Source organism: Chrysemys picta, chromosome 3, assembly GCF_011386835.1.
Source record: "Chrysemys picta bellii isolate R12L10 chromosome 3, ASM1138683v2, whole genome shotgun sequence".
NCBI lineage: Eukaryota > Metazoa > Chordata > Testudines > Emydidae > Chrysemys > Chrysemys picta.
The window spans coordinates 118290877-118309122 of NC_088793.1; the positions used below are offsets into that span (position 1 = coordinate 118290877).

Genomic DNA, 18246 nt, shown 5'->3' on the forward strand with positions numbered 1-18246 from the left:
AGCCACAGGGTCAGGGTAAATCACTCTTCCCAGATCCTGCTGTACACTGGGCATGTGGCTCTTGGGGAGAGCCAGCATTGTAGGGGGGGGCTGATAATCATTCCTGTTCCCACACTTTCCACAGGATGTGATCATTATGGAAGATATCTCGCTGCTGAGGGTGAGCAGGGAATCAAGGGAGTGTCTTTTCCTGACCCCTGACAGGAAGGAGACTTTCAAAATTCCAACGTAATTTATGGGGTGGGGATGATGGTTGGTCACCTGAGGGCAGGGCAGTAGACTTCAAACTGATGACCAGAGAGGTGAGAACAAGCATTGTGGGACACCTCCCGGAGGCCAATTGCAGCACTGTAATCGACCAGGGTGTCTACACTGGCACTGCGGCGCTGTACCCCAGCGCAGGAAGCTCTACGCCTCTCGTTGGGGTGTTTTTTTTAAAGTGCTGCTATTGCACAGTTTCTGTGCACTAAGTGGCTTGGCAGTGTGTACACCTCGGGAGTTACAGCGCAGAAAGCTGCTTTACTGCACAGAAACTTGCCAGTGTAGACAGGGCCTAAGAGTCTGATTAGCAAAGTACTAAGACAATGGGGCTTAAGCACATGCATGACATTAGATGTCTAAGCATGAGCTTTTCTGTACTGGGGCCTAGGCCCTTACATGATATATTCAAACTATCATGAACGCCGTTGACTATAATTGAAATTTCAGCATTTCAAGTATATTATTAAAGTTAATTTTAAGTGGGTCTTTTTTAAGGCTCCTATTAAATAAAACCACAGATCTGAAGAATACAAGATCTTTTTCTGCTGGAGAAAGGAACTGTAGCAGATCAGGCAGCAATGCACAGAGGTTTCTGAATATTCTTCCTGTGAATTGCTGTGCTAAACAAGTCTTTTTGTAGATAAGAAAAAAATGCAAAGCAGGCTATTTTAAACAGGAAACAAAATAAGTAGCACCAGTTTTGAAAGACAATTTTTTTTTATAGAATACAAATCCATGTAAACTTTTTTGGTATTCTGAAATATTATTTATACATGGCATTTTGGATTCTTTAGTGGTGTGTCTATGCTAAACCTTTATTTAACAAAGGGACACAGTTTCTAAGAATTGAACTGTTAGACTCAGGCAGGCTACTATCTCTTGAAAACAAAGACTTCATTGGAAGTACTTGAGAGAGATGACAAATCAGTTAGGAGAAAATGCCTCCAGTGCCTAAGATTTTTAAGATGTCATTTAAAGACGTTAGCAGAATTAACACGTTTAAGTAGAAAAGATGAGGAGCGAGTAGATCATGCAAGCAAGAGCTAGCTGGTGAGTGTCTCTGAAATGCAAGGCTTGCATAACACTGTAGCCTAGCAGATTGACCACCAGCCTGGGATTGCTAAAACTTGGGTTCTCTGCTTAGCCCTGCTAGCTGACGTTGGGCAAGTCACTTCATCTCTCTATCCCACAGTTTTCTGATTGGTCATGATATAATTATAATACTTAGTGTCTTTTATAAGGTGTTTTGAGATCTACCAATGAAAAATAGTAGGTAAAAGAGGAATTATTATCTCTGCTATCAACAATGGAATCTATAATTCAATCACTGACGCAACTCCGCTGGTAATAGTCATGGTGGAGGATGCAGTGTAGACAGGGCTCAGGCCTTTTTACCACTATGCCATCTAAACCTGCTTAGAGAATAGGTAGAAAATGTCTGTGTACACTATAGCTTCCACAACTGATACCAGTAGGGGAATTGCATTGGTGGTGAATTTCTGGTCCCATTTTTGGCAAGTCTACATGAAACTTACTTTGGCAGTATATTTTAATTGCTTTTGCACCAAGTATATTCATGTAAACATTGATTACATTTATATAATGTCTTAGCTCAAAATGCTTTTTCAGAATTCATCAGTTAAATTTCACAATTGCCCTGTGAGGTAAGTAAATACCATACCCATTATACAGATGGGTGAACTGAGACACAGAAATGTTAAATGACGTCGCATAAACTTGGTGACAAACCCAGGAATAGAACCCAGCTGTCCCCATTTCCAGCTTATGATCAGCCACTAGACCCTAACTCTAGCTTCTGTCTAAAGTTATTTCAGCAGCAACGATGTGCAAAAATCTCAGTCTTGAAAATTTCAGCTCTGAGCTAAATATGGGGTTTCCTACACTAAGTCAGAAAAGAATTATTCAGTTCTCTCCTCATTTACACAAGTGCAGCTCCCATTGACTTTCAGTGGGAGCTGCATCCATGCAACCGAGAGCAGAACTGAGCTCTTATTCTCTAGACACAAAGGGCTGGTCCACACTAACCCCCCACTTCGAACTAAGATACGCAACTTCACGTAGCTGAAGTTGAACTATCTTAGTTCGAACTTACCGCGGGTCCACACGCGGCAGGCAGGCTCCCCCGTCGACTCCGCGTACTCCTCTCGCCAAGCAGGAGTACCGGCGTCGACGGTGAGCACTTCTGGGATCGATCCGGGATTGATTTATCGCGTCTAGACAAGACACGATAAATCAATCCCAGAAGATCGATTGCTTACCGCCGGACCCGGAGGTAAGTATAGACGTACCCAAAGAGCACAATGTTCAAAAGCACCTAAATACAGTTGGGAGCTTTTGAATATGGTTGTAGGTCTGTAAGCCACTTAGGCACTTCTGAAATTGTTACCCATTGTTAGTATTTTTACTGACCCTGTCCTGCTCTTGGTCATTCTCTCACGCACGTGTCTCTCACACTCACACACACAGAATTACCTTCACATCAGATCAGCCTTACAAAATTAAATTGTCCAGATGTTAATTTTCTTCCCTTTGCTTCTTTATTTCTTATCATCTGTGTGCCATTAGGTAGCTTCTCTGTGGGGGGGCTGGTGACTATACAAATTATAGTGGATAAACCATGATGTTGAAGAGATGGGCCTTCTTCTTTGACCTCACTGAGGTCACATTTGAGCCAATTCTTAGCTCTAGTTCAAGAGAGCTCTAAAGCCTGCTTCCATGAATACTGTGTCTCTTTATCCTGTGGTCCCAAAACCCCCTCATCTTCCTAGCTTTGCTATGGACAAAGTTATGCATATTAGAATAATGATATTGCTTACATCTGGATGGCTTGGAAATTAATATGGTCTCTCTCTTACATGTTAATTGCCAGAATGGGATCAGTAAGACATACTGATATGAAATCTAGACACAGTGCTAACAATAAATATCCTCAAACCTTTTGGCCTCAGACATAAGATTAAATGTCCCTGTAGCTCTTGGTCAAATATCTCAACCATAGCTATAGTGATGTGATAGGATTACAGTCAGAGCAAGATGCTGCTGTATTATTTCTTTTTGGTTTTCACCACTTAGCGGGCATAGGGGGGTTAAGATTCTTTAAAAGGCCTTCACCTGCTGAATGTCTCTGTGAGCAATGCCCTCAACCATCCGGACATAAGATTCATACACTCTTCTATAACAGAACATTACTATTTCTTTTTCTTTCTAGACATTTCATATGCAGTATAACCTACTGACAATTGTTCAGGCTCCCTGTAAAGAAGAAAAGATATTTTATCATCTCTATGTTCAATTATTAGTGTCACCTGTAATAAACTATTTGGTTTAATTGCAGAATTTGCCTCAGTTGTATTTAAATCATAATAAACTCAATAAAAAGTAAATTAAAAAAGTAAGAAAAACTAATGTTCAGAGAATTAACAGAACATTCAAAAACTAAGGGGACTTGTTCAATTTGCACAGCTTGATGAAGTGATTCTTTTGAGAAGACAATTAGGCTCATAAACTTGATACACTAAGGACTTAACACATAAACATGCACCACCACTAATCCATTTGTAAAAGAACAGTACACTTAACAGAATTACAATACGGCAAGTCATTCATTATTGAAGAAAAGCGTTTTATGACAAGTATCAGATGTTCAGCCACAGGCAGATCAGTATTTACATCAAATAATTTGGCACAATTTAAAGTTTAATTTCTACAAAATGTACCTGGTAGGTAGTGCTTTCTCTAGTTAGATTAGCAGTGTAGGTGTTAGGACTCCTGGGCTTGCTTCCTGACACTGTCATTTACTCACTTTGTCACCCTCAAGCAAGTCAGTTAGGCCAAAATTTTCAAAAGTGGATTCTGCTTTTAGGTACCAAATTGGAGACCCCTTCTGCCTGACTTTTCAGAGGTACTGAGCATGTACAGTTCCTCTTGACATCAGTGGGAGTTGGGGGGCAATCAACTATTATGAAAATCAGGGCCAAGATATATCAAATCAGGCACACACAGGCAGAGGCTGCTTGAAAATGTTGTCCTTAACTTTTCTGTGCCTCCATTTTTGTCTGTAAAATGGCTTTAATTCCTACCTCATAAGGGTGTTATAAAGCTTAATTAGCTAACATTTGTAATGTGCTTGTATTACAGGCACTGCCGAAGTGCAATTATTATCTGTTGCGCCTCTTACTGTGAAGTATCACTCTTGCTGTTTTGCATGCTGACACTCTGTGCTCCAGGATTACCAACTATAATGTCACATGCCACTTTTTGTGATACCATGCACTGTTCTAAAGAGACACCTTTTTTAGCACCTATTGCATACCACAGGTAGAAAAGCAGGCTACCTGACCAGGGACTTGAACCCTGGACCCTCAGATTTAAAGGCTGATGCTCTACCAACTGAGCTAGCCAAGTTCTATTAAGCAAGTCTGACATAGCTGCCCACACTCTTGGTTTGGCTGGGACAGTTCTGTGAGCTACAACCTGCTTAGCCACCTTATGTTTTGGCCTGTGCCCTAGGGCTATTGGTAGGCATACCTTGCAATCTCTGTAGCCCCCTTCAGTCCAGAGAGAGAACAAGCCATTCCACTCTCTGGCTCTCTTGCCCTGCAGGGAGGAAACTAGGGGCTCAGACCCAGCAGGGCACCTGCTAGCAGTTTTACAGGAGAGGAAACAGGAATAGATCCCCAGCCACTAACCGGATCCCTGGCATCAGGATTCTCAACTGTCCGCTCATCTGCGGCTGCCTAGTCTCTTTTCCTCCTCTAGCAAAAGAACTAGTAACTCAAGCCACACTGCTTTCTAACTTCCCCCTTCTATTTGCCTGCCACTGTTCTTTCCACCTCTGTGGAAGTTGCACACTTCTGTGACTATGCTAAACACTGCTTTGCAATGCTGCTCTATTTGCACACGGCCAGGAGCCCTCGGGGATGCTACTGGATGTTTGTTTTTCATATTTTTTTCCTTTTCTGCACCAAAGGTAATAATACTGTCTCACGTACATCACTGTCCAAGATCAAATGTAGTATCAATTTAATATCTGGTACATTCCTGTCTCCTGCTCTGGCAGGAGGATGGACTAACTAACTGCTCCCGTGTCCCACATGTGTGTAAACTAGCAATAATGTGATATAATTTTCCCATTTACACACATCTTGGATGCGTAAATATTTCAAAACTGCCCTTTCAGGGCACATGTTGATTCACACAGCACTGAGTCATTGCCTTCTCAGGGCCAGACAGTGTGATTTATTCACAGCCTTGAAAAAAAGGACAGGGCAGACTGCTCTGCCCTAGGGGGCCCACCAGGGGAGACTGTGCCTCCATGAGCCACTATGCTTCCCTGAGCTCTCAAGGGCACAAGGACTGTGAGCCTGCTTCCCTCAATGCACTGGGTCTGCTCCACAGTCTGATGCAGAGTGGGAGCTTGAGGGCTGGATTAAAACGGCTGGTGGGCCAGATGTGGCCTGCGGGCTATAGTTTGCCCAATCCTGCCCTATAGCCTCTCCACCTCCTTGGGGGGCAACAAGTACCCTGGGATTGAATAAAGGGAGTAGTTTCTGTGTCAGTCACCGGCCCTTGCATGGGATGCACACGAAGAGGCAGCTCCTTGAATCCTGCCCTTCCTACATAGCAGCATGAGGGTCTCGTGTTTATCCATTAACAATTGATTTAGTAAATGGATTGACAGGTTATGTAGTTTACAGTCATTATATAAACTGGGGGGGAGGGTGTTAATCTCTAGATTCAGTGTCATTTACTAATGAATAAATTAAATGCAGAACATGAGATAATTTTTTAAACTACACATTTATATACTACATAGCTTGTTGTGTAAACTTCCCCTATCGCCCCTGCACTGCACACTCTGTTCAGTACACGTTTGTCTAGCCCTGGTGACTGAGAACCACACTGGCAACTAGCTAGGAGGTTGGGGATCCCAGTAAATCTGCAGATACTTCGATGTACAATACAGATGAATGCACAGAAGCATATGACTTGTTTATACATACTATATGTTGCTGGACAGCTGGATAGACTGACTGTCAGTAAAAACCTGCAGAGGATCGGCTTTGTTCTCCTTGGAAATTGGGAAGGGGCAAACCCATCAGAGGAGCTCCTGGACAGAGGATTGAGTTCGGCTGTTCTCAGTGGTGGCAGATGACAGAACAAGGAGCAATGGTCTCAAGTTGCAGTGGGGGAGGTCCAGGTTGGATATTAGGAAACACTATTTCACTAGGAGGGTGGTGAAGCACTGGAATGCATTACCAAGGGAGGTGGTGGAGTCTCCTTCCTTGGAGGTTTTTAAGGCCCGGCTTGACAAAGCCCTGGCTGGGATGATTTAGTTGGGAATTGGTCCTGCTTTGAGCAGGGGGTTGGACTAGATGACCTCTTGAGGTCCCTTCCAACCCTGATATTCTATGATTCTATGACAGCTGAGTGGTATTTCTACAGACCTGCAACCATAAAAGGGGAGAAGATGTACTGTCTCCTTCACCTCTCTCGTTGTTGCAGTGGCAGCAACCAGACACCCTCCTCCTTCTGCCCCAAACTGCTTCCTCTCCCTTTCCACTGTCCTTTACAGTCCCCTTTCCAGCAGCTGGTGTCTGGCTGTTCAGATCAGTCCTACCACTCAACACCTCCACACCTCTGCCTCCCCAGGCTGGCTCCTTGGATGAGGAGGAAGGCAGAGGTGAAACTAAAGTGCTTTACATCAGCTTGGCTGAGATACTGCCTCGGAGCATCCTGAGCACCCCTCGGCCCCACATATCACGATACCAATGCCCCACCTCTGACTTCAACCAGCCAGCGGTAGCAGGAGCCAGAAAAGAGAAATGTGATCGAAAACATGGACTTAATTGAAACTCATAAACAAACCAACTCCAATTGGGTGTTTGGACTGGTGACGCTAACAACTTTGGGGAAAGCGTGATTAGTGGCTCTAATCTAAACCTTGAATGCAGTGCCGATTTTAAGGCTTTATCATTGGGGACAGTGAGCGACCTTTCCATTCATGATAACACAGGTGGAATCACAAAATCCAGCTAGCAGAGTTGAATTTGAATTTTGAACTGACACAAATACAAAATTCCCATTTGGCACTTGGGGAAATGAGTGCAGATCAGGAGATCCAATCCAATTCCTGAACCTGTAATCATGTCCAAATAGATCTTACTGCCAACCGTCTGCTGCTTTCCTTGAGCCATTTTCCAGTCTTCTCTGTGGTACGTATTGCTTCCCTTCTATACCTTGCAGTCCTGATTCCCTAACTCTGTACATGAACCTCCTCACTCATGTTGCTGGCTACCTCCTCTTGCTTCCCCAGCTGTGACCTGTTAAAAGAAAGTAAGATTTTGTTTGCAATTGCTTTAAATTCTTTTCCCTGTGCTGCCCCTGCAGGCAATCATTTGCCAGTCCAGCTGCGGCAGTGTGCTAAATCAGTTCTCTACCATGCACAGCATTTCCTTAACAAGCTCTGGCTGATCAGAGAGGGACACATGCACAGATATATTCTTATTCATTTCGTTACATCCTCCGGAGTTTTCTTACAGCATGATGCCTATCAAAAGAAAACATCTGTTTTGTATTTTTTCAACGTAATCATTGTCTCTGCATGTTGGGAACACACGTACCACAGTGTTTGTGCTAGTGCATGAGAACCAACTAGTGACTCCAAACAGAAAGTGAAACAGATGAGACTAGCTTAGCTGTTCACACTGAATGAAATACAAAAAGCAATAAAATAAAATAAAATGGTGACTGATGGATTTTTGAACACTCTGTTTTAATGGGAGGCAGTGTGACCTACTGCAGGGGTTCTCAGCCTTTTTCTTTCTGAGCTCCCCTCCCTTCCCCCAACAAGCTCTAAAAACTCCACAGCCTTGATATGCCACAACAAGTGTTTTTCTGTACATAAAAGCCAGGGCTGGCATTAGGGGGTAGCAAGGAGGACAAATACCCAGGGTCCCACACCACAGGGGGCAATGCAAAGTTAAGTTGCTCAGGCTTCGGCTTCAGCCCCAGGTGGTGGGGCTCGGGGCCCCAGGCTGCAGTCCCATGATGCGGGGCTTTGGCTTTCTGCCCTGGGCCCTAGCGAGTCTAATGCCAGCCATGCTTGGCAGACCCCCCTGAAACTTGCTCGCAGCCCCCCAGAGGGCCCCAGACTCCTGGTTAAGAACCACTGACCTACTGGAAGGGACCTAGCCTGGGAGTCAGGAAACCTGCATTCTATTCCCAGTTCTGCCATTGGCCTGATGGGTGACCTTGTGCAAGTTACATCACCTATCTGTGCCTCAATTTCTCCATCGGCAAAATGGGGATAATGATACTGACCTCCTTTGTAAAGCAATTTGAGCTCTACAAGTGAAAAGTGTTATATTAGAGCTAGGTATTATTATTGTTAATTGCCTAATATAATGCTATAAGGGGTGGGATGGGAGAAATAAGTGTGATATTCAAATTCTGCTCACAATTCTTAAGTCTCAGAATGGCTAAAATGGCCAGCAGTACAGTAGCTAATGTTGGTATTTAAATAGTCATTATGGCTACAACTAGACTAGAATAATTTGCATCCATTTTCCAGCAGGGCTAGCAACAATGAAAAGCACTAGCAAGTTCCTGAATGGCAGACTGGGGTTCCTCCACTGAATAAATGAAGCTATGGTTACCAAATTCCAGGGTGGGCTCTTATGTAATCTCCTGCATCCATGACATGCCATATTGCCTGTTACAGACACTAGTTTCATTCATGACACATCATGCAACTTCTGCAGAGAGTGAGGAAGGGGTGCTCTGGACACCAGAGCAATACACTATAAAAACTTGCCTCATTCTCCATTCAATGTCCAAAATGAATGAGGTAGAAGTCCTGCAACCCCCCCAAATATTACATCACAATCTAAAAATATGTTATCATAATGCATACAAACAAGGGAGCTTCAGAATTAAGGTTGTGTAGACAAGCTTAATTCTGGCATTTCCTTACTAAATGGTATTTCCTGAAGAAAATGGAGGGGAGGGGAAGGAAATCCACCAAGTTCAACTTTTTGCTAGACAGTGGTAGACTGTCCTGTACTTTATTGTAAAATATGTGCAACCAGGGAGGTGAGAGCCACTGCCCTACTCCACACACACCTTTTTATATCACCGATCTTGGAATCACTACTTCCCTTCCTGTTATCTCATTGGTCCAAGAAAAAGTTATAGCACTTCCTGTGAGCTCTCCTGAACTACACCCAAATGTACAGCACCAAAAAAATATCAGCAGGCCATTAAGGGATTACACTACAAAACAGTGTGTGTACACAAGGAACATTTTTTACAACCGTTGTAACATTGACAAGTGACAACCAATTTTCACCAGACCAGAAAAGAGATATCTGCAACCTACCAACCATCTTCCTGCCAAATTTCAAGTTTCTACCATGTAACCTTGACATGTAAGAGCTATTCAAAAAATGCCACAAAAATTACAGTAGGAAAAGTGGTGTTTTTTTTTTACTTTCTTTGTTCTTGAAAAGGCTGCGACCATTTTGTCTCAAACTTTCAAGTCAAAATTGTGCCTGGACCAAGTACGAATGTGCTACATTTCAGCCACAAACATAAGCAACTGAAAATGACCCTCTTAGAATGGAAACTTTTTGTGCTTCCTTAACTCTAGGCATAGCAATGTGAATCTTTCCATAGTTACCCAAAAGGAAGGAGAAAAAAATCAGAGTGGGAGGAAAGGGAAAAAATGATTTTGGCTGAAAATGAATTAAAGGAAATTCCACAAAGACCCTGAACTGAAAGAAGTTCTAGAGATGCTGATGGTACTACAGCTTCTTCCTTAGGGGCCAATCTTGCTATCCTCATTCAGGCAAAACAGCCATTTACTTCCCTGGTATTTTTCCCAGAAGAACTAAGAACTTCAGGTTTGTCCTAAGGAGACCAGCACCAACTGGCTGAATCTCTGCTGTATTTTCTGCTACAGCATATGATTAGCTTCCTGTACTGTAGTGCATTGCAAAGCACTTTATAAAGCAACGAATTACACAGCTGAAGTGGAGTAACCTCATGCAAGCAAATACAGTAACCATTATGCACTCAGCAACATCCCCCACACAGCCATGAAGATTTGCATTAGAGCCAATTAATCCGAGGCGGTACGAACTCAGTCAGGCATAGGATTTGCTCTTTGGTATGAAGGAGGGAGGGCGGGAGGGGAGAAAAATATCCTTTTGCCTTCAGAGAGGAAACGTCTGTAGGAGTTTTCAATGGCTTGGTGACTTTGTTTAGTTTGGAGCGGGGGAGTGTGTAGCTGCCTACTTTGACCTCACCAGCAGGTGACACTGCAGCAAGTGGGAGCAGCTATAAAAAGTTTGAAGCATTCTAGGTATAAGTCACATATGTGTGGAGTAAACGTGTTTGAAGTGTGTGACTCACAATCGCTCTCTGAAATGTAGGAACCAACAGCGTGTGCTGCTCCTTTGGTTTGATCCGCTTGCTGCTTGATAATTCCTTCCATTTTTCCTTATGTTAAGTGCCTTGTCTCCACCCCTGTTTATCAAACAAGGGAGTAAAAGAGCAGAGTCAGGAAAGAGGCAGAAGCTTTAACCTCGGTTGCTGGTGGAAACTCATCTAACTAAGGCAACATCAGTGAAAACTGTTTAAACAACCCTACCTCCAACATAAAAAGTCAGCAGGGAGACCACATCCTTCAACGTCAGAACACAGTACCATGTGGGTTGGTACTCTGACAGCTCTGAATATCAGCCAGACATCCGGCACAAAAAACGACAGAGACATCTGTGACACGGGCTCGCTCGCTCTCTGTGTGATTTTTATCTCCTGTTGCATAAGAATTAAATCAATTGGACAGAAGGAAGGTGGCTTTTAACGTCCTGATCTTAGAGCTGCCAGGGACCAGCTTGGCCCCCGCTGGGCCTTGTGGAGCTGGGGACTAGGGCTGCCTTCTTCTCTGCCTCCAATCCACCCCAGAATGCTGCCTGTAGTGGAGTATCCTGTGGGGAGTGGCACAAAGTTGCTACAGCAATATTGCCAAGGGGCAGGGCTCACACCTACCCTACAGTCCCTTTGCAGCAACAGAGCGGGGGCAAAGAGGATATATGCATAGCTGCTGAGTTTTGTTTAGCTCCATGTGACCTTTTCTGCAAATTATCTAATGACTTAATTAATATATTTCTAAATAATTTGTATATCATCATAAATTTCAGTTCAAGCAGTGGCAGGGGTAAGACATGATTCTGTGCAAAACTTCAAAGAGGTAGCCGTGTTAGTCTGGATCTGTAAAAGCAGCAAAGAGTCCTGTGGCACCTTATAGACTAACAGACGTATTGGAGCATGAACTTTCGTGGGTGAGTACTCACTTCTTCGGATGCATGTAGTGGAAATTTCCAGAGGCAGGTATAAATATGCAAGCAAGAGTGAGTCAGGCTAGAGATAACAAGGTTAGTTCAATCAGGGAGAATGAGGCCCTCTTCTAGCAGTTGAGGTGTGAACACCAAGGGAGGAGAAACTGCTTTTGTAGTTGGCTAGCCATTCACAGTCTTTGTTTAATCCTGAGCTGATGGTGTCAAATTTGCAGATGAACTGAAGCTCAGCAGTTTCTCCTGAAGTTTTTTTGCTGCAGGATGGCTACCTTTAAATCTGCTATATTAGAGCCCCGGCCGGGGTTATTCTATGTACTACCCAAGATCCACAAACCCGGAAATCCTGGACACCCCATCATCTCGGGCATTGGCACCCTCACTGAAGGACTGTCTGGATATGTGGACTCCCTACTCAGACCCTACGCCACACTCCCAGCTATCTCCATGACACCACTGATTTCCTGAGAAAACTACAATGCATTGGTGACCTTCCAGAAAATACCATCCTAGCCACCATGGATGTAGAAGCTCTCTACACAAACTTCCCACACACAGATGGAATACAAGCTGTCAGGAACAGTATACCTGATGATGCCACAGTGCAACTGGTTGCTGAGCTCTGTGACTTTATCCTCACACACAACTATTTCAAATTTGATGACAATATATACCTCCAGACCAGTGGCACCGCTATGGGCACCCGCATGGCCCCACAATATGCCAACATTTTTATGGCTGACCTGGAACGACACTTCCTCAGCTCTCGTCCACGCATGCCCCTTCTCTACCTGTGCTACGTTGATGACATCTTCATCTTCATCATCTGGACCCATGGGAAGGAGACTCTGGAAAAATCTCACCACGATTTCAACAGCTTCCAACCCACCATCAACCTCAGCCTGGACCAATCTACACGGGAGGTCCACTTCCTAGACACCACGGTGCAAATAAGTGACGGTCACGTTACCACCACCCTATACCGAAAACCCACCGACCCCTATGCCTACCTTCATGCCTCCAGCTTCCATCCCGGACACACCACACGATCCATTGTCTACAGACAAGCACTGAGATACAACCATATCTGCTCCAACCCCTCAGACAGAGACCAACACCTACAAAATCTTCACCAAGCATTCTCAAAACTACAATACCCGCATGAGGAAATAAGGAAACAAATCAACAGAGCCAGACGTGTACCCAGAAGCCTCCTACTGCAAGACAAGCCCAAGAAAGAAACCAACAGAACTCCACTGGCCATCACATACAGTCCCCAGCTAAAACCTCTCCAACGTATCATCAGTGATCTACAACCCATCCTGGACAACGATCCCTCGCTTTCACAGGCCTTGGGTGGCAGGCCAGTCCTCGCCCACAGACAACCCGCCAACCTTAAGCACATTCTCACCAGCAACCACACACCGCACCATAGTAACTCTAACTCAGGAACCAATCCATGCAACAAACCTCGATGCCAACTCTGCCTACATATCTACACCAGCGACACCATCACAGGACCTAACCAGACCAGCCACAACATCACCAGTTCATTCACCTGCACGTCCACCAATGTAATATACGCCATCATATGCCAGCAATGCCCCTCTCCTATGTACATCGGCCAAACTGGACAGTCCCTATATAAAAGGATAAATGGACACAAATCAGATATTAGGAATGGCAATATACAAAAACCTGTAGGAGAACACTTCAACCTCACTGGACACACAATAGCAGATTTAAAGGTAGCCATCCTGCAGCAAAAAAACTTCAGGACCAGACTTCAAAGAGAAACTGCTGAGCTTTAGTTCATCTGCAAATTTGACACCATCAGCTCAGGATTAAACAAAGACTGTGAATGGCTAGCCAACTACAAAAGCAGTTTCTCCTCCCTTGGTGTTCACACCTCAACTGCTAGAAGAGGGCCTCATCCTCCCTGATTGAACTAACCTTGTTATCTCTAGCCTGACTCACTCTTGCTTGCATATTTATACCTGCCTCTGGAAATTTCCACTACATGCATCCAAAGAAGTGGGTACTCACCCACGAAAGCTCATGCTCCAATACGTCTGTTAGTCTATAAGGTGCCACAGGACTCTTTGCTGCTTGTGCAAAACTTGGCAGCTCTGGCTAGGGTAGGTAGAGAGTGCTTGAGAGGTGTCTGGGAGGTGCTAGGACATCTGGGTGTGGGTGGGTGCTGAGAGGCTGCTGGTGCTGCTGGGATGTGGGTGGGTGCTGGGTCTGAGTGCATGTTGGCAAATGCCTGAGAGGTGGAGACAGTGGTTAGGGAGGGCATGGAGGGGGAAAAAAGAGGGTGGACTGCAGCAGTGTGGGAGAGTCTGTGGCTGGTATTGGCCCCTTGCCTTGGGCTGCTACTGCATCCCCACACCTTCTCCTGAAGTTTCCACTACCACCACCACACCTCCTGGCTGCTACTTTCCAGCTGTGATTAGGGAGAACAGTGTGATTGGAGGCACCAGGCTGCCTGCTTAGCAGGTGCCAGAGCAATTCCATCTGGCCAGAAGGTGCAACTGCAGGCAAAAGTCTGCTGTCTTTCTGAAGTTCATCTGGATGTATGTGAGTCCCACTGAAATGTAGGTCAGAAGTGGCAGATGTACGTGCATCATGCAATAGGGTAGGGATTTATTGCCCCCCCCCCAAATTGGATAACTCCTAACTGTTCCACTGGTAAAAGAAAAGAACCTACAGGTGGGAAAAGATTTCTACCTCGGTGATTTAACCCAAGCCATCTGAAGAGGTTTGAATAATAACTCCATAATGGTTTTGACCAAGGAGATGGGTTTTGAAGTTGTTTATAATTATCCTGGTCTATGTCTGTTGCAGATCCCAAAGGGAGAAATTCCCTTAAAGGGAATCAGTCATCTTCAAATCTAGTCACTCTTAAAAACTGAATGTAAAGTAGTTTCAAGCACTTATACCCACGGCTGAGTGCACTGCCAATTGTTATGGTTTTCCAGTCAGATTTTCCTATCTTTTTAAAGATCTATACAAACAGAAGAAAATTACTTAATATTTGACCTAACAAGGGAAATTGAAACTGACTCTACAAAGTGATATCAAAGACACAAAGTAAACATGCGGAACAACAACAAAAATTTATTTTAACCTCTTTGAGTTGAGCATTCTGAGGTGTTACTTGCAACAAGAGAAGGTAAAAAATGTTGGACAAAAGTGTGACTGTTAAATTGAAGATGTCCTTTTAATGACTGAACATGTATCTATGATATCAGACTTTAGACTTAATGGCCACAAGGTTTGCAAAGGGGGTAAGATAATGCCCCAGACAAATACTTAAGTCAATTGCTGACAGTCATGTGCATTTGTATTTGCTAATTTGTGTAAGCATTTTACATTAACCTGTCAGAATGGCAAGATAGGAGTGAAGACAAATTCTCTCAGTCCCGCAGAGAGAAGAAGGAGGAGACAAATGGTGAGAATAAAGTGGCCAAGTGGTTTCACTTATTCCCTTTCACACTGGATAGCCACCTCCTGAGTCAGGACATAATTTCAAAGAAAGGTTGTGTGCAAGTTTTATGGAGCTTTTCTCTATCTTTCACTGGAATAAAGCTCACTGGTAGTGCACACAAAATCTTAGGCAGTTGATAGTCATTTAGTTGATGACTATATATTTGATGTTACTTCACTCGTCTTCTCTTGAATAATTGTTTCCATTTTAAACAGTGTTAACACATTCTATAATTACAATTGCCTTTGACAGTATCATATTTATCGGTGTACGATCCATATTGAGTTGTCAGAGGAGATTCCAATGGCTATGAGATGATGGAGGAACACGTCTCCTCTTGCCTACAAAAAACTGGCAATGGTTAGGCAGCTTGCTGTGTTGTGATCTTTTCATGCCGAAGAATTTAATCTCCATTTTTCCTAGTGCACCCTAGTCTGTTTGCAGTTTCCATCTGTCATCTTTTGTCTTGGACTATAAGTTCTTTGGTGCAGGGACTAGGGTGACCAGATGTCCCGATTTTATAGGGACAGTCCCGATTTTTGGGGCTTTTTCTTATATAGGCGCCTATTACTCCTCACCCCCGTCCCGATTTTTCTCATTTGCTGTCTGGTCACCCTACCAGGGACTGTCTTTTGTTCCATTTGTACAACACCTCGTCAGTGCTTAATTTGTAATGAAAGAGGTGCCGGGGCTCAAGCAATTAGGTGCCCGGGCTCAAGCAATTTTTTAAATTTTAATAACTGATGCGGCAAGCCCAGAAGTGCCGGGGTCTATGAACTGCCAAGACTAGAGGTGCTGGGTGCTCAGCCTGGCAAGGCTTGGTACAAATTAAGCACTACGCCTCGCACAATGGGATCCTGATCTGTGACCAGGATCCACAGGAGCAGATAATATTTGCTTTTCACCCAGCCCCATCGTAGAAGATATTCAAATGATCTTTCTTCCCTCTGTGCCAAGCAATAGAAGGCATATAAGCCATTATTTATTTGTTTGTTTGTTATTTGCAATGTGGTAGTGCATAAGATTGGATTCTGCTAGGTGCTGTACAAACATAGAACAAAAAGATAATCCCTGCTAAGAAGAGGACCATTAGTACAGTATTATCACCTACATTCAAATCTGGCCAAAATTCCCTGGCAAATATTATCTGTTATTTCAAAGGAACAGATTCAATATCATATTCTTTCCAGATGCTTTCACAAATGATTGACCCTCACAAGAAATACTTTCACATAACCCAGGTGTGATAACCTGGTAAAGAAATCAGATGGAGTCTTTATTGGATCTAATCCTAAGTAATGGGTGGCAGCATGTAATTCATATGTAGTTACATGGCATTTACTGAGCGAACCTTATAAAGAAAACGTCTGTGATGTATGCCCAAGTAACAGTATTATCCCCAATAACTGTGTGACTTATTACAAGTGCCGATTACCCACTAGAAAAAATAAAGCAATTGCAGCCATCTGTGTTTGTTTTCCAGTATGTTCCCATTAAAATGTTCTCAGCATACAGTGCACTCATAAATTGTAATCTTTAAAGGGCGTCAGGAAACTAGTCTTCAGGGCAGCACTGTGCCACTCTGTGTGTTGTCAAACTGTGCTGCTGATGCTGCCAAATTGTTTTGAGTATCTTGAGATTCTTGAACTATAGCAAAGGGGGGGGGGAGAGTAAGTCAGTTCCTTTGCTGAAAAGAAAAATCTAATCCCTCACCACAGTCCTTTATGTTGCAATAAAAGCAACTAATACATTTCCCTGTTATCTGTTCTCTTGCTCTGCACTTCAGTGAAGCTAGTTTAGAGCAATTAGTGCCTTTCCAACACTGTTTGAATGGATAGGCGCTTTTGTAGCCTCTCTCAGCTTACTTACCAGCAGTAGTTTTTAAAAATTAGTTCATAATAGCAGCACAACAGAATATGGAAATAGTATTTTCACAATTTGTAGACAGGTTTATGGTTTATGACAATTAATATAAAAATCTTAGACAGAAATTTGTGTTACACACATTGTTATTATCTTGTTGGATTTTCTAAAGATCCATACATTTTAAGGCCAGAAGAGACCATTATGATCATCTAATCTGATCTTCTGTCTATAGAATTTCACCCAGTAATTCCTATATCAAGCCCCATAACTTGTGGTGGAATTATAATATATCTTTTATAAAGCTATCCAATCTTGATTTAAAGACTTCCGGTGATAGAGAATCCCCCACATCCCTTGGTTACCCTCACTGTTTAAAAACTTGCATTTTATAACTAATCTGAGTGGGTAAAAATTAGTCACAATGTGTAAATAAAATTAAATTTGTGCTCGTTGCCTTCCTAAGTAATACTAGCCCAAGTGGGAGATCATTACTGAGATATCACCAACATCTAGCTAGCTATTTATATAGGTTCTTATGTGGCACCCATCTGTATGGCATCTATGAGCCTGAAGTAGACATCCTCATAAATTCTGACCTGAGTAGCATCCAGCTCTCCTACACATCCTGCAAGAAGAGATGACCAGTTCCCCCACTACATCTCACACTCAGATAAAGGTTCCATATGGCCTTTCCAATGTCTAGCTCCCAAGAGGAACTGGATGGCTAACCTGATACCGCCAACAAAAGGAAGGAGTCAGGTGATCAAGGCAGCTCCTGGTGGGTGGAGGATCTAGAGCCATTTTATGTGATACATTTTTTATTGTATAAAAATCTGAAGATGATAATGCAGTCTCCAAAAGGCAAATAGCAGGACATTGTCCCACTGGGCCAACAGAGTAGAAATGTGGGCAAAGCAAGGCAAAATATCAACCCCATAATTCCTATAAGTATGAGGTATTTTAGCTAGATTACATAGTCTTATGAAACTCTGACATCCCACTTAGTTTAGCATCATAAAAGAAGGGAGGAGTTCCCTTATGAAACATCTTAATAAGGATTAAACCAGTAGGGTTGCTGTAATAGGGTTCTTTTACTTTTACTATCAGTGCCTCCACAGTTAAGGCTGCATCAATTTTTAGAAATTGCTCTTAAAATACAGAATTTAATAGAAAATGATATCATAGAATCATAGAAGATTAGCGTTGGAGGAGGCCTCAGAAGGTCATCTAGTCCAACCCCCTGCTCAAAGC

At 43.3% G+C, this 18246-nt stretch overlaps 1 long non-coding RNA gene across 2 annotated transcripts in view; it reads right to left on the reverse strand.

The window, feature by feature from the left end:
- LOC122173575 (uncharacterized) overlaps window positions 1-18246 on the reverse strand; it is a 96615-nt gene that overhangs the window by 49847 nt on the left and 28522 nt on the right. The window contains exon 3 of one of the 2 annotated variants that reach the window (XR_010600124.1): window positions 3888-7604. The exons of the other annotated variant lie outside the window; for it this stretch is intronic. This is a non-coding gene — a long non-coding RNA (uncharacterized LOC122173575). Of the gene's footprint in view, window positions 1-3887; window positions 7605-18246 lie in introns of those variants that run through there. 2 annotated transcript variants of the gene reach the window in all.